General features: G+C 40.5%; 1 protein-coding gene across 3 annotated transcripts in view; it reads left to right on the top strand.

Moving 5' to 3' along the window:
• The window catches only part of GIPC2 (GIPC PDZ domain containing family member 2), a 92,409-nt gene that overhangs the window by 10,370 nt on the left and 66,627 nt on the right, over positions 1-15,412 (top strand). The window lies entirely within an intron of this gene.

The following is a 15,412-nucleotide window of genomic DNA, read 5'->3' as shown; positions in this document are numbered from 1 at the left end:
CTGGTAGGAGGTGGGGGATTAAGCTTGGGGACACACACATGTTCAGTCCATATAAATATTTATATTAAAATGTATAGGGAGGTAAGGAAGCTTAGGACAGCTTCTGCCGCTGCACAGTCAGGTTCCATGGACAGTTGGAACGTTGCTCATTCTGTTCAGGTTAAAGCAATAGCTCTATACTGTAGAGAACTGAGAGCAAGTCTAGTTGTCCTTAACCTTCCATCTCAGCCTCTCTCTCTCCCTGCTTATTCTACTTTTGACTAATTCTTTCTTCTCATCCTCTTGCCTTTGCTCCTCCCATTATTACCTCACCCCACTGTGTCTTTGTGTTTCTTTACCTCTCTACTTTCTGTGCCCTGCCTGTGTGTCTTATTAAACTTCCTAAGAAAGAGTCTTTGTTGTGTCAGGGTACAGCACAGGTGGGACAGGACCCTTGGGCCTGTGGGTCAGGTTCATCTCTGCTCCAGCCTACAGGGTCATGTGGTAAAAAGGTAGGTGAGCAGTGGATAAAGAGTCCTGCAGGAGAGAGCTATGCACATGGTAGATATTCTGAGACATCTTGATTTAGGGGAACGTAAATGGCAGACACCTTCCATGGCCTGTTTAGAAAATGAAAGTATTTTCCGTTCTCTACGACCTTTATGCATTGTTCTCTTTATCTGGAAATCTCTCCCCTACTCTTCCCCTGTTAACTCCTACTTGTGCTGCAGGACTTGCAGGTCATTACCTGAAGCCTCCCCACTACCTCAGGACTGGGTTCTGTGCCTATCCTCTAAACTTCCATAACTCTTATCAGACTTTATGGTCGTCGTTGCTTTAATGTCTGTCTCTTCCATAAGATTGAGAGCCACTCTGGGCAAAGACTGGCAGTTAATATGCAGTAAAACTTATGGCTGGGCATGGTGGCTCACGCCTGTAATCCCAGAAGTTTGGGAGGCTGAGGCAGGAGGATCACTTGAGCTCAGGAGTTCTTGACCACCTGGGCAACATGGTGAAACCCCGTCTCCACAAAAAATACAAACAAATTAGCTGGGAATGGTGGTGTGAGCCTGTAGTCCCACCTACTTGGGAGGCTGAGGTGGGAGTATGGCTTGAGTCTGGGAGGTGGAGGTTGCAGTGAGCTGAGATTGCACCAGTGTACTCCAGCCTGGGCGACAAAAGCCCTGTCTCAAAAAAACAAACAAACAAAAAATTACAGAAATTTTAAATACATGCAAAAATCAAGGAAATAGTGTAATTAACTCCATGTGCCCAGCTTCGACAATTGTCAACATTTGCCAACATTTCTTTTCTTCCCTCATTAACAAAATTTTTATTAAATATAACACAAGTAGAGAAAAGCACATAAAACAAATGTGTAAATTAATGGATAAATTGAACACCTTTGTAACCACACCTATGTCAGGAGATAGACTTTATCAGCCACCTGAGAACCTTCCATGTGCCCCTTCCCACTTGCACCCAAGAGTAATAACCATCCTGACTTTCATGGTAATGAATCCCATTATATAGTTTTTTCATTTATGTGCTTTCCTAAACACCATAATTTGGACTTCTTTTAAATATGTTTTTGAGTCTTTTTTAATCTATAGATTCCCCTTCGTCTTGTTCTCTTTCCAGTGTATTTGTTGAAGAAGCCAGATCTTTTACCCTGTGTGTTTCACAGTTTGTTTTTTGCTGATTGCATTCCTGTAGTCTAGTTTGGCATCCCCAGTCACTGTATTTCCTATAAATTAATAGTTGTAGTCTAGGTTTAATCAGTTGGGGTTTGATTTTTTCCCGATGAGACAATATCAAAAGTGTAGTTAAAATTTTATATTGAATGAATAAAATCAACAGATAAAATAGGGGTCTTACCTTTTAAAATGTCGTCAGTTCTATTCTACTGGAATAGACTCCATCCCATTTTGAAAAGTCTCTCCTCTGTTTTTTGTTTCAGTTGTCTGTACGGTGAAGCAACTGTGTTTTTCTATAACCCTCTGAATGTATGGCTGGGACTATCTGTGAGCCCTTCATCCCTATGAAACCCTCCCAGCTATACCCTGAGCAGAGCCAGATGTGCTTTTCCTACATCTGAATGCTGGCAGAATTTTTTTGATGCATTATAATTGTACATATTTATGGGATATGTGTGAGATTTTGATACAGGCATGCAATATGTAATGATCAAGTCAGGGAATTTAGAATTACTGGTGAAATTTTAATTTTTCAAAAGAAATCACTGTGGAGATATTTCTTCCTGTTATGTGTATAAAGAACCAAATACAGGGAAGAAAGAACTAAAAACCCTGTAATAAAAGGTGTGTACCATGTCAAAAAAGTTTACTTTGATCATTTGTACATGTTATGAATTTATAGCTGGAAAGAGTGATTATAATACAGTTTTAAAATGGAAGGTAGATAATTTAGGCATGTTCAATCTTACTGTTCATTAGAAAACTTATTGGTTATTGGCTTTGTGCCAGTCACTGCCCCAAATGTTGGGATACATCAGTGAATAAAACAGACAAATATCCTTGGCCACATGGAGCTTACATTCTAGTCCTCCATCCTATGAGATGGGTACTTCTTGAGTCAATGAGACTGAATGCAATAGACATTGTTGGGTTATTCTCTGAACTCTTATAAATTATAGGTTTTCTTTTTATACCCACATTTCTTGCCTTAAGGACCTAGAAGCTTTTGCTAAGCAAGAGGAAAACATAAGTATGTTTATACTTTTTGCTGGAAAATGTTCCATCATTTATATGGCCACTCTTAATACCTCCTCTGTGCCATATACTCTTAAACCTCCCTTCTGTTTGGAAGCGTGGAATTATAGTATAGCTTAGTGGTTAGGAGTGCCGCTTACTATCTCTGAGACCTTGGGCAAGTTATTGGCTGCTCTTTGTTTCTGTTCCTCATCTGTAAAGTGGGGTTAATGATACTTGTCATCACAAAAGGTTGTCGTGAGGGGTACATGAAAAATCATGTATGTAAGATCTGTGCCTGGCACATAGTAGATATTTTTTAAATGGTAGTTATAATTCTAGAGTTGGAAGAGTCTTTATTGTATTCTAACTTTTGAACTTGTTTACCAAATAGACAACCATCTTTAGTTACTTTTAACTGATTTTTTTTTTTAATTGAAGGATTCACTCAGAGCGCTTATTAGGAGTTCAGCATTGTGCTTGATGCTGGGAACTTAAAGGTGAAGATGACATAGCTCCATCCTCCAGTGGAGTGTGGTTCAATGACAAACAATTTGACAAGCTAGTGCAGGTTTCCTAAAATGTGTTCCAAGCAACATGAATCCCTTGACATATTATAGAAAAAATGCCTCGAGTTGTCAAATAACTTTGGGAACTGTATTTTGTAAATTCATGATACATATTAATGGCTTTGAGAAGTCCACTAAAAATTTAAATATCCAAGAATCTTGGTGTTTATTATTCCCTTCACTTATTTGAGTATGGTGCTCTCCCTTTTTTCCTGCATAACAAACACTCCCTGGACCAATATTCCAAGATATATACTTCAAAAAAATGCTGGTATGTTTTTTCAAAAATGATTCATCAGTTATTCTGTGATAAAAAGGGACTCTATGATAACTCATAATGTTCTGTTATAGTGAATGCCCATTTAGCACCAAAGAACTCTGCCAAATAGCTTCCATTTCATCCTTGTCCTTTACTGATCGTTTTGCTGCCCTGTCCTCCTCACTATACAACTTTGGGCAAGTCTTCCCTCTTGTTGGGGTGGGTGAACTACACCAGTGGTTCCCAAAGCCAGTTGCTTCTTAGAATCACCTTGGTGACCTTTTTAAAGAACACAGGCTTCTGGGCTTCACCCCTACAGATTTTGACTAGGGCCTGAGAATGTTGTCATTTTAAAAAAGCTTCCCTGATATACTTAGGTGGCTGGCCTGTCATCCATTGGTAGATTGTGTGTTTGGGAGCCACTGAATTAAATGAAGAGATCCAAGGTCTTTTCTAGCTTGAATGTTCCTCCAGAGCTTGTGCATTCAATTAAAAATATTCCAGTGTCATCTTTATGTACAAAGTATTGAGGGACATACAGTGATGACTATGACAGTGTTTTGCAAGTGGCTTGACTATAGAAATCCTTGAAATGGTAGAGACCCTGGTGTATCTAAAGTCATTTAGGCTGGGTGCAGTGGCACATACATGCCTGTAATCCAAGTACTTTGGGAGGCCAAGGTCAGCGGATCACTTGAGTTCAGGGATTCAAGACCAGCCTGGGCAACATGGTGAAATCCCCTCTCTACAAAAAATACAAAAATGAGTAAGGCATGGTGATGTGTGCCTCTAGTTCCAGCTGTAGTCCCAAGTTGAAGCTTGGATAGGACTCGGGAGGCAGAGGCAAGAGGATTGCTTGAGCCCAGGGAGGTTGAGGCTGCAGTGAGCCATGATCGTGCCACTGCCCTCCAGCCTGGGTAACAAGAGTGAGAAAAAACAAAAAACAATAACAAAAAGAAAAAAAGAAAAAATAAATAAAGTCATTTAGAGATCACTTCTTGTTAGAGACGTGCTAGACAGAGAATTTAAAACTGAAGTGCCAATAGCACTCTGTGAATTAGATATCAAAAAATGAAGATGTAGTGTTTTTGAACTTAATGAGGACTTTTGGAAAATAGAATTCTATGAATATAATTCAGTAAGGCATAGTAGTATAAACTTGAAATAAGAATTTTTTTAGAAGCTGAAGCATATTTTCTGCTTTTCTGACATCAAATGTAATGTTTGGAAATTTGGGATGGCGATATCACACAAATTCTTTTATAGTTGTTTCAAAGCTTTATAGGTAAAGGATATAGGTGGGCTGTAATCAATTCGTAAGATCTATTCCTAATCTAACCTGTTTCATCTCTTTTTTTTTTTTTGAGACCCACAGTGATCATCACTGAAGCCTCAGCCTCCTAGGCTCAAGTGATCCTCCCACCTCAGCCTCCCAAGTAACTAGGATTATAGGTGCGCACCACCATGTGTGGCTAGTTTTTGTATTTTTAGTAGAGATGGGGTTTTGCCATGTTGCCTAGGCTGGTCTCAAACTCCTGAGCTCAAGCAGTTCTCCCGCCTCAGCCTCCCAAAGTACTGGGATTATAGGTGTGTACCACTGCAGCCGACCGACCCTCTTTCATCTCTTGATTTTATCTCAGTGTTAACTGCAACCTACCTCTCAAGTCCTCCTCTTCCCATTAACCTGTTGGCTCTCAGTTAATGAGGGCATCCATATGTTTGACCAGAGGCTGCCAAAGGAAAGTGATCTCTTGCTTTTGTGCTGCATTCATTTACTGAAGTTACTAGCAGAAATTACTCTCTATAAAGCTGAAGTCCACAGTGGAGCTACACAGTAAATGATTATTTTAGTTGAAAAAGTAAGGTATATAAATTGAATCTTTACATGGTAAACATCCAAAAGATGTGGGCCACCCAGAACCATCTATTGTAACCACTTTCTTTACTGTCCTTCCAGAAAAATACTCTATAAATGTGTGTGTGTGTGTGTATATATATATATATATATATAGATAGATAAGATAGATAGATAGATAGATAAACATTCATATCTGTGTGGGTATATCCCCCCCACTTTATCTTCTTTTTTTTTTCACTCAATTAAGAGCATATTGTATTCTGTTCTGTATGGTTGGTAGTGGGAGAAGAACAGGAGTAGCCCTAAGAAAGAAATGCTGAGGCCTGGGAATGGCAGTCACTGTATCCTTGCAGTGTCTCATAGGGCCACCAGGGAGTCCTTGTGCAAGGAGAGCTGCCACTGTATCTTTAATTGTGATTAGACAAATTTTAATAATTTCTAAGAAGTCTACCTGTTTCCTGAAAGGGTTTCCTGTGCTGCCTTTGTTTCCCTGTGTCTTAGTATAAACCCCCATCACCTGATATAACCAAACGTGTTCCTTGACACTGCTTATTCAGAGAGAAGTAACTAACAAACACCTTTGGGCTAGTTGCTCACTTAGACAAAGAAAAGAGGAAGCCAGTTGAAGGTGGACGGCTCTGTCACTGCTTGTCTGAATTGGGATCCAAGAAACTGGCCTTCATTACTCATCTCAGAAACTCTAGCCCTGCTGTTTGGGGTGTGTGGAGTATTCTGAGGTTTGGGTGATTAAAATGTGGAGTGGGAAGTTGAAGGGACTTAGAGCTTTGTCAGTGGTAGAATGGTTTTTTTTTTTTGAGATGGAGTTTCCCTCTGTCGCCCGGGCTGGGGTGCAGTGGTGCGATCTGGGCTCACTGCAACCTCTGCTTCCAGGGTTCAAGTGATTCTCCTGTTTCAGCCTCCTGAGTAGCTGGGACTACAGGCGTGAGCCACCAAGCCAAGCTAATTTATAATAAAGTGTTCTTTACACTAATTTTAAACAGTTAGGCCCCAGTTTCAAGCGATTTTCCTGCCTCAGCCTCCTGAGGAGCTGGGATTATAGGCGCACACCACCATGCCCGGCTAATTTTTGTATTTTTAGTAGAGATAGGGTTTCGCCATGTTGGCCAGGCTGGTCTTGAACTCCTGACCTCAGGTTATCCGCCTGCCTCGGCCTCCCAAAGTGCTGAGATTACAGGCATGAGCCACTGTGCCCAGCCTGAATGTTTGCTTTTTAGAAACATATTTGACCCTCTGTAGGTGGTGTGGCTAAGAGGCTTAAGAACTCAAGCATTCAGAATGTGTATTTGCTATGTGTATAAAAATCTCCCTGGAGATAAATCAAAGCACATGGATAGGGATGACTAAAATCCAGGCTCTACATCTCAGTCTATAAAAGTCACAGGTTCTTAAGTTACAGTGTTAAAGTAGCCTTAAAGGGATACACAGTAACAAAGTTGAGGAAATGATAATTGTGTATCTATTCTTAAAACAGTTTACATATCCATATATTTCATTAATGTAGTAGTGGTTGTATAATTGGCGTTAACACTATGTCCCTCATGATCCAGGGCCAGAACCTTAATTTAACCACCTGAAGCTTCTCACATTTGATACTAGCAGTGTGTTCTGGGTGTGGTTGGGTATTAGGTGCTGGTCACGATTCCTGTTATTTCCTTCCTTCTTCTGTGTTCTCTGTGCTTTCCCCTTCCTTTCTCCATTTTCCTGCCTGTATGTAAAAGTGGGTGGAGGAAGGGAGGCATTTCTTAAGAATTGAGGAGAAGGGAATTACTGTGTTTCTTCTTTTCTTTTCTTTTTCTTTTTCTTTTTTTTATTTGAGAGGGGGTCTCAGTCTGTCACCCAGACTGGAGTGCAGTGGCACGATCTTGGCCCACTGTAACCTCCACCTCCCAGGCTTAAGTGATCCTGTCACCTCAGCCTCCTAAGTAGCCGGGACCACAGGCACGACACAGCGCCCAGCTAATTTTTTTTTTTTTTGTATTTTTGGTAGAGATGGGGTTTCATCATGTGGCCCAGGCTGGTCTCGAACTCCTGAGCTCAGGTGGTCCACCCACCCAAAGTGCTGGGATTACACTCATAAGCCATCGTGCCTGGCCAAGGAATTATTGTTGAACACCGATTACCACTTAACCTATGCTATCTTAACGGAAATGGTAATTCTTGCCATAACCCCCAGAAATTATTACAATCTATAGAAGAGGCAACTGGAGCTTAGAGTAAAAGTAAATTATTCAAGTTTCACAGCCCAGAGGGATATCTTTGACTTGAGGTCTATCTGACGTCAAAGTCTGTATTCTTTCCTTTACAAAAGTGATTCTTAACCTTAGCAGACCCAAAGGCTTCCTCTAATAAAAAGTATTTTGTGATACCGTCTTTACTTTCCTGAAATAGGATTTTAAACAATGTTTTCTACCTATACGCATAATTGATTCCTTAACTCTAATATTAGAAACAAACTTGGATTTTAATATCCAAGTATTTGGAAAAGTTATCTTAAAAGGCATCAAGCAGCTGGGTGCAGTGGCTCATGCCTGTAATCCCAGCACTTTGGGAGGCCGAGACGGGCAGATCACCTGAGGTCAGGAGTTCGTGACCAGCCTGGTCAACATGGTGAAACCCCGTCTCTACAAAAAATACAAAAATTAGCTAGGTGTGGTGGCATGCATCTGTAATCCTAGCTACTCAGGAGGCTGAGGCAGGAGAATTGCTTGAACCTGGGAAATGGAGGTTGCAGTGAGCCTAGATTGTGCCATTACACTCCAGCCTGGGCCACAAGAGCTAAACTCCATCTCAAACAAACAAACAAACAAACAAAAAACCAAAACAAAAAACATGAAGCAGTTGCTTGTATCTACTTGTAGTGAATACATTTGGATTTGAAAAGAGTAAGAATAAGATGAGATTCAGGTTGGGTGCAGTGGCTCATGCCTGTAATCCCAGCACTTTGGGAGGCTGAGGCGGGCAGATCACTTGAGGTCAGGGGTTCGAAACCAGCCTGGCCAACATGGTGAAACCCATCTCTACTAAAAATACAAAAATTTGCCGGGTGTGGTGGTGCATGCCTGTATTTCCAGCTACTCAGCTACTCAGGAGGCTGAGACAGGAGAATCGCTTGAACCTGGGAGGTGGAGGTTGCAGTGAGCTGAGATTGTGCCACTGCACTCCAGCCTGGGTGACAGAGCAAGACTGTGTCTCAAAAAGACAAAAAAAAAAAAAAAAAAGATGGGATTCAATTGATTGTTTTTGTCTCTTTTTCCTCATATTCAACATTTTAAAATAAGAGATATTAATGTTTGTAAATGCTCATAGAATTGCCATAGTGCAACAACAGGAGCAGACTGATATAAATGTTTTATGTTACAAATCCAAATAACATGGGCAGCATTGCTGTCAATGACTTGATTTTCTGAAACGATAAATAACTCTTGGTAAGGCACTGCATAAAAAAGTACAGTCTCCCCTTGATTTACATGGTAATTGCAGCCCATAGAAATTCAGAATAAAAAATACACTGTGTGTAACACAGAATTAGGGGCTAGGCTTAAATAGTTAATAGTTTCCCCCCATCCTTCCAGCATGAATGTCTAATAGGACATTTGAGCATCATGTGGAATACAAAGCAGTTCTTCATCAAGCTGGGCTTCTCAAGCATTGCAATTCATACAGAATCCTTGACCCATGCCCTGCTTCCCTCAAATGCCAGCGGTGCCATACAATCATTTTAACAATCAAAGAGACCCCTTGATATTTCCACCTGTTTCCTTAGAGGCCAGTATTGGCTGTCACCTCCAGCAATACTGCTTTATACTTGGTTGCTAGAGGTTAAGTAATTGTCCTACACTGTGAAGTTAGAAGATGATAAAAAGGGAGGTGCGGGAGTGAGTGGGGATGGGAAACAATAAGAGGGCGAACAAGGAGAAAGACCTCCTGTTGGTTTTGTACTTTTAGTTTTAGGATCCATCTTTTTTAAAAATGTTTTTTAGAGAGAGGGTCTTGTTCTGTCACCCAGGTTGGAGTGCAGTGGTACAATCATAACTCAATGCAACCTTTTTTTTTTTTTTTTTTGAGATGGAGTCTCACTTTGTTGCCCAAGCTGGAGTGCAGTGGCACAATCTCGGCTCACTGCGATCTCTGCCTCCCTGGTTAAGGCGATTCTCTTGCCTCAGCCTCCCAAGCAGCTGGGATTACAGGCACATGCCAGTACGCTTGGCTAACTTTTTTGTATTTTTGTAGAGATGGGGTTTTACTGTGTTGGCCAGGCTGGTCTCAAACTCCTGACCTCAAGTAATCTGCCTGCCTTGGCCTCCCAAAGTGCTGGGATTATAGGTGTGAGCCACTGTGCCCGGCCCTCACTGAAACTTTGAACTCCTAAACTCATGTGATCCTCTCGCCTCAGCCCCTGAGTAGCTAGGACTATAGACAAAAGCCACCACACCCAGCTAATTAAAAAAATTTTTTGTAGAGGTAGGATCTCACTATGTTGCCCAGGATTAGTCTTACAGGACTGCAATTAAAAGAGTTGAACATGTGTTTGGCTTGTTAAATTTGTGATATTCTTCCTATGCACTGACAATGGTCAAGCTGAGAACCAAATCAGGAATGCAATTTCATTCACAATTACCACATGAAAAAAAAAATACCCAGGAATACGGCTAACCAGGGAGGTGAAAGATCTCTACAAGGAGAACTATGGGACACTGCCCAAAGAAATCAGAGATATCACTAACAAATGGAAATAGGAAGAATCAATATCATTAAAATGGCCATATTGCCCAAAGCATTTTATAGATTCAGTGCTATCCCTATTAAACTACCAAGGACATTCTTCACAGAATTAAAAAAAAAAAGTTTTAAAATTCATATGGAACCACAAAAGAGCCTGAATAGCCAAGGCAATTCTAAGCGAAAAGAACAAAGTTGGAGACATCATGTTATCTGAGTTCAAAATATACTATAGGGCTATAGTAACCAAAATAACTTGGTCCTGGTACAACAATAGATATATAGACCAATGGAACAAAAAAGAGAACCCAGAAATAAGGCTGCATGCCTACAATTATCTGGTCCTTAACATAGCTGACAAAAACAATAGGGAAAGGATTCCCTATTCAATAAATGGTGCTGGGATGACTGGTTAGCCATATGCAGAAGATTAAAGCTGGACCTTTTCCTTACACCATATACAAAAATTAAATCAAGATGGGTTAAAGACTTTAACAAAATCCCAAATTATAAAAGCCCTGGAAGACAACCTAGGCAGTACCATTCTGGACATAGGAATGGGCAAAGATTTCATGATGAAGACATCAAAAGCAATTGCAAGAAAAAGCAAAAATTGACAAATGGGATCTAATTAAGCTAAAAAGCTTCTGCACAGCAAAGAAAACTATCAGCAGAGTAAACAGACAACCTAGAGAATTGGAGAAAATATTTGCAAACTAGGCATCTGAAAAAGGTCTAATATACAGCATCTATAAGGAAAGTTACGAGAAAAAAAACCCAACTCCATTAAAAAGTGGGCAAAGAACATGAACAGACACTTTTCAAAAGCAGACATACATGTGACCAACAGTCATATTAAAAAAAGCTTAACATCACTGATCATTAGAAAATGCAAGTCAAAACCACAGTGATATACCATCTCATACAAGTCAGAATGGTTATTATTAAAAAGTCAAAAAATAACAGATGCTGGTAAGATAGCAGAGAAAAAGGGACATTTAAACACTGTTGGTGGGAGTGTAAATTAGTTCAACCATTGTGGAAGACAGGGTGGTGATTCCTCAAAGACCTAAAAATAGACATACCATTTGACCCAGCAATCCCATTACTGGATATATACCCAAAGGAATATAGATCATTTTACTGTAGAGACCCGTGCACATGTATGTTCATTGCAGCACTATTCACAATAGCAAAGACATGGATTCAACCTAAATGCCTATCAGTAGTAGACTGGAAAAGAAAATGTGGTCCATATACACCATGGAATGCTATGCAGCCATAAAAGGAACAAAATCATGCCCTTTGCAGGAATGTGGATGGAGCTGGAGGTTATTATCCTTAGCAAACTAATGCAGAAACAGAAAACCACATACTGCGTATTCACACTTATAAGTGGAAGTGAAATGATGAGAATGCATGGACACATAGAAGCAACAGACACTGGGGCCTAGTGGAGGGTGGAGGATGGGAGGAGGGAGAAGATCAGGGAGAATAACTAATGGGTACTAGGCTTAATACCTGGGTGATGAAATAATCTGTACAACAAACTCCCATGACACAAGTTTATCTGTACAACCTGCACATGTACCCCGAACTTTAAATGAAAAAAATCATGTAAAATTGAGTAGCGATTTTAGAAAAATTTATGATGTCTCAATCTTTTGTAATATCTTGAAGTGTCACCTGTTGCTGTGGCTATTTGACAGGTTTATAGAGTCCTATAGCAGGTGCAAAAGTTAGGGTAGAATGATAGGGAAGCATAGGGTTTGAGATCAGATGGGGAGGAGGGTTTCAGGGTAGGGTGGCCTGTCCTGGGTTTGATTCCTGGAGATGACACCTTCTAGCCATTTTCTCACTAATAAAATGTACAATGAATTACCTTATAGGACTGTTGTGAGAATTAAATGAAATAGCATGTTAGGTGTCCAGAACAATGGTACAATGGTTCAATAAATGTTACTCCTCTTTTCCTCAAAAAAGATGCTGGATGACACTTATTTTTGCAAATTTTTCTTTTCTTTCTTTTTTTTGAGATGGAATCTTGCTCTGTTACCCAGGCTGAAGTGTAGTGTCGTGGTCTCAGCTCAATGCAACCTCCGCCTCCCTAGTTCAAGCAATTCTCCCACCTCAGCCCCTGCAAGTAGCTGGGATTACAGGTGCCCACCACCATGCCCGGCTAATTTTTGTATTATTAGTAGAGACAGGGTTTCACCATGTTGGCCATGGTGGTCTTGATCTCCTGACCTTGTGATCCATCTGCCTCAGCCTCCCAAAGTGCTGGGATTATAGGCGTGAGCCACTGCACCTCGCCTCAAATTTTTCTTATAATTTTTCTATTCTAGACCAGGTACAGTTTTCATTCTCCCACCCTTTGCCTACATCCAGAAAATAAGAACAAATTTAATGTCTATCTCTGTAGATGGTCCTCAGTCTAAACTACCTGTGTGGATTCTGTTATAGTAACTAACCCGGACTCTCTGTGGATGGTCCTTAGTCTAAACTACCTGCATGGATTCTTTTATAGTAACTAGCCTGGACTCTTCTGATGAGGGCTCTTTCAATCAAATTTAGTATAAACCTAATAAGCAATTTCAGTCAACTAAGTTGAACATTTCAGTTAAACTTGGGCAATAATACAATTTATTCAGAATTGCTTTGTATTGCATTTGTCAATGCTTATTCTTCTAAGCCAAAAAAAAAAACCTTTTAGTAATACATGCAGTTCTTCATGTCGTATTTCTAGGCATAGAGAGTACCTGTGACAGAATTTGTTTCAGCGTATAATTCTGTTATTCTACTTCTTTCCCCCACTGAACATTTATAGAGTTAATATCCAACTCTCCCCACACTCATTAAGTCTCCTAGAATCTTGGTCATTGTGCTCAAGTTGTGGGGACTTGTATTTTCTCCCAAGAAGCCCAGGATTGGGGCATGTGGAGAAGATTACTTCAATACCAAGGGATAGAAGAACTCTACCACTGCCTTTCCTCAACATCCAAATCACATGACTTTCCTTTTATCCCATGCTGTCTTAGTCTCAGCATCTTGAAGTGGGAGCATTCTTATTTGATCAGCTTAACATAAACAGGTTAGTGTAAAATTGATATTTCAAACCAACCCAGATGCTTCAGAGAGTGAAAGAGATAGTATTTATAATTACTCTGGAACAACAGGGATAAACTGGGACCTAGAGTTATCCCAGTTATAACCAAACTGCTTGCTAGAAAAGGAGAAAGAAGAAAAATATGATGTGAGAAAGTTTATCATATAATTATTAATTGCCAACAATATATAAGCCATTTTCCTGGGGAATAAGGAAGGTTTTGCATTATAGGCATTTTTTGGAAGGCTAGGGAGAGGGAGTATGTGTGCTCATAAAAATAGAAGCAGGTAGCAAGGGCTCAGTGTCAGCACCCAGACTGGAGCCAGGAGACTGGTACTCCTCATCCTGGCTCTGGCTTGGTGACAATTCCTGGGAGTTGAGGATGGAGTCCTGTGGTAGCCTGTCAGCTTCTTCAGCTCCTGCCCCTGCTTGGTCTTTTCCCTCTCTTTTCTAAGTGCTCTGCCTCCCCTAGCACCGGGAGTCTTGCAGGCGGGAATGGCGGTAATGTTGGCAAGCAGAGAGTTGGAAGAAACTGCTTGGTGAGAGTAGGGAACAGGTTGCTGATAATCAACAACTCCGAGCAAAGGTCAGTCAGCCAGGGCAGTGCCTGGGTACCTCCAAATCTGTGACAGAATTCTGTTCTTGGCTGCTCTTCACCCTTTCCCATTCTCAGTTTCCTGGGCTTATTCTATCCCTGGGGCAGGAGGTGGTTCAAAATGGAAAAGTCTGAACCTAGAAGAATCCTCACACACACTCCAGATTGAGGGCTAACCTCACTTGTGGATTCAGTCCTGTCAGGCCCACCCATAGGTGAATTTTCTTATGCTCTCAAACTTCCTGATGAAAAATATAAGTGTGTGACGTGGTCAGTGAATTTGCCTTCACCCTTTTCTCCCAGATCATTTGGCTCCCTCATCTAGGGAACCCTGTAGTACTTTTTTTTTTTTTTTTTTTTTTTTGAGACAGAGTCTCTATCTCCCAGGCTGGAGTGCAGTGGTACAATCTTGGCTCACTGCAACCTCTGCCTCCCAGGTTCAAGTGATTCTCATACCTCAGCCTCCTGAGTAGCTGGGATTACAGGCACCTGTCACCACACCTGGCTAATTTTTGTATTTTTAGTAGACACGGGCTTTCACCACGTTGGCCAGGCTGGTCTTGAACTCCTGACCTCAGGTCATCTGCCTGCCTCAGCCTCCCAAAATGCTGGGATTACAGGCATGAGCCACTGCACCTGACCCCTGTAGTACATTTTTATGATGACTTTTAGGTGTTTTAGTTTAGAAGAAACATCTTTCTCTCTCAAGATGTTTGATATTTTCTCAGGTGGCCCATATTTTCCCCATAGAGTGCTCATCTCTTTCTGTCAGAATTCCTGTTGTAGGGTGTAGTAAGGAATAGACTGTCTTCCCCCATCACTCCCTCTGACACCTGAATGGCTCACCATGCTTTCCAATTTTCCATGATTCATTTGGGTGGTTTTTAAATATCACACTCTCTTCAGACATTTCATTTTAGGGGTTAGAATTCAGCCTCGTGGGCCAAAATGAACACAGTGCTCTACGAACTTCTGCCAAACAAATTTTAAAGTTTTGTTTAAGGATCCTTTTGAGGTCTAATGGCAATCTTTTACAAATTATATTTGTATATTTGTTTGGTAATTTGGAACGTTTAATCCACAAATCTCTTTACTAATAATTATAATGTATAATTATGATGTTTTATAAGCCATCCTATTCCAGCATATAAAATGTCCCCTGTTATAGTCTCTCTTTGCCTGTTTAGAATCTCTTCCATCTTTAATGTTAAACAAGAGGAGGCTTTTAAGAAGATAAGTGGTTCAGAAAGCATGGAAAATTTAACAGCACCTGACGGGGAAATAGCAGTGATTTATGATGTCTTTCAAATTGGCATGCAATGTTGCAGCATTATTAGACTAGGATAAGCTCAGGTATCTCCTCTGAGTGTAAAAAGATTGTGGGAGAGGATGATATATATATATGGCTATATGCATTTGATTTATTTTATTCGTTGGTTTAGTATTTGTGTAATGTCCACAAAGGCAAGACTTACACCTATTCCAATTCTTTATCCTTTTCTTGTGTCTCAAGGATTGCTTTGGGATTTTGATTTTCTTGGATACACAGTTCCCTTTATTATATTTCATTAGTAAAAAAATGTTCTTTTGGTTAT

The sequence above is a fragment of the Gorilla gorilla genome, chromosome 1 (assembly GCF_029281585.2).
Source record: "Gorilla gorilla gorilla isolate KB3781 chromosome 1, NHGRI_mGorGor1-v2.1_pri, whole genome shotgun sequence".
In the NCBI taxonomy this organism is placed as follows: Eukaryota; Metazoa; Chordata; class Mammalia; order Primates; family Hominidae; genus Gorilla; species Gorilla gorilla.
The sequence above is the reverse complement of the archived record's forward strand: the minus strand, read 5'-3'. Positions and strand labels throughout refer to the sequence as shown.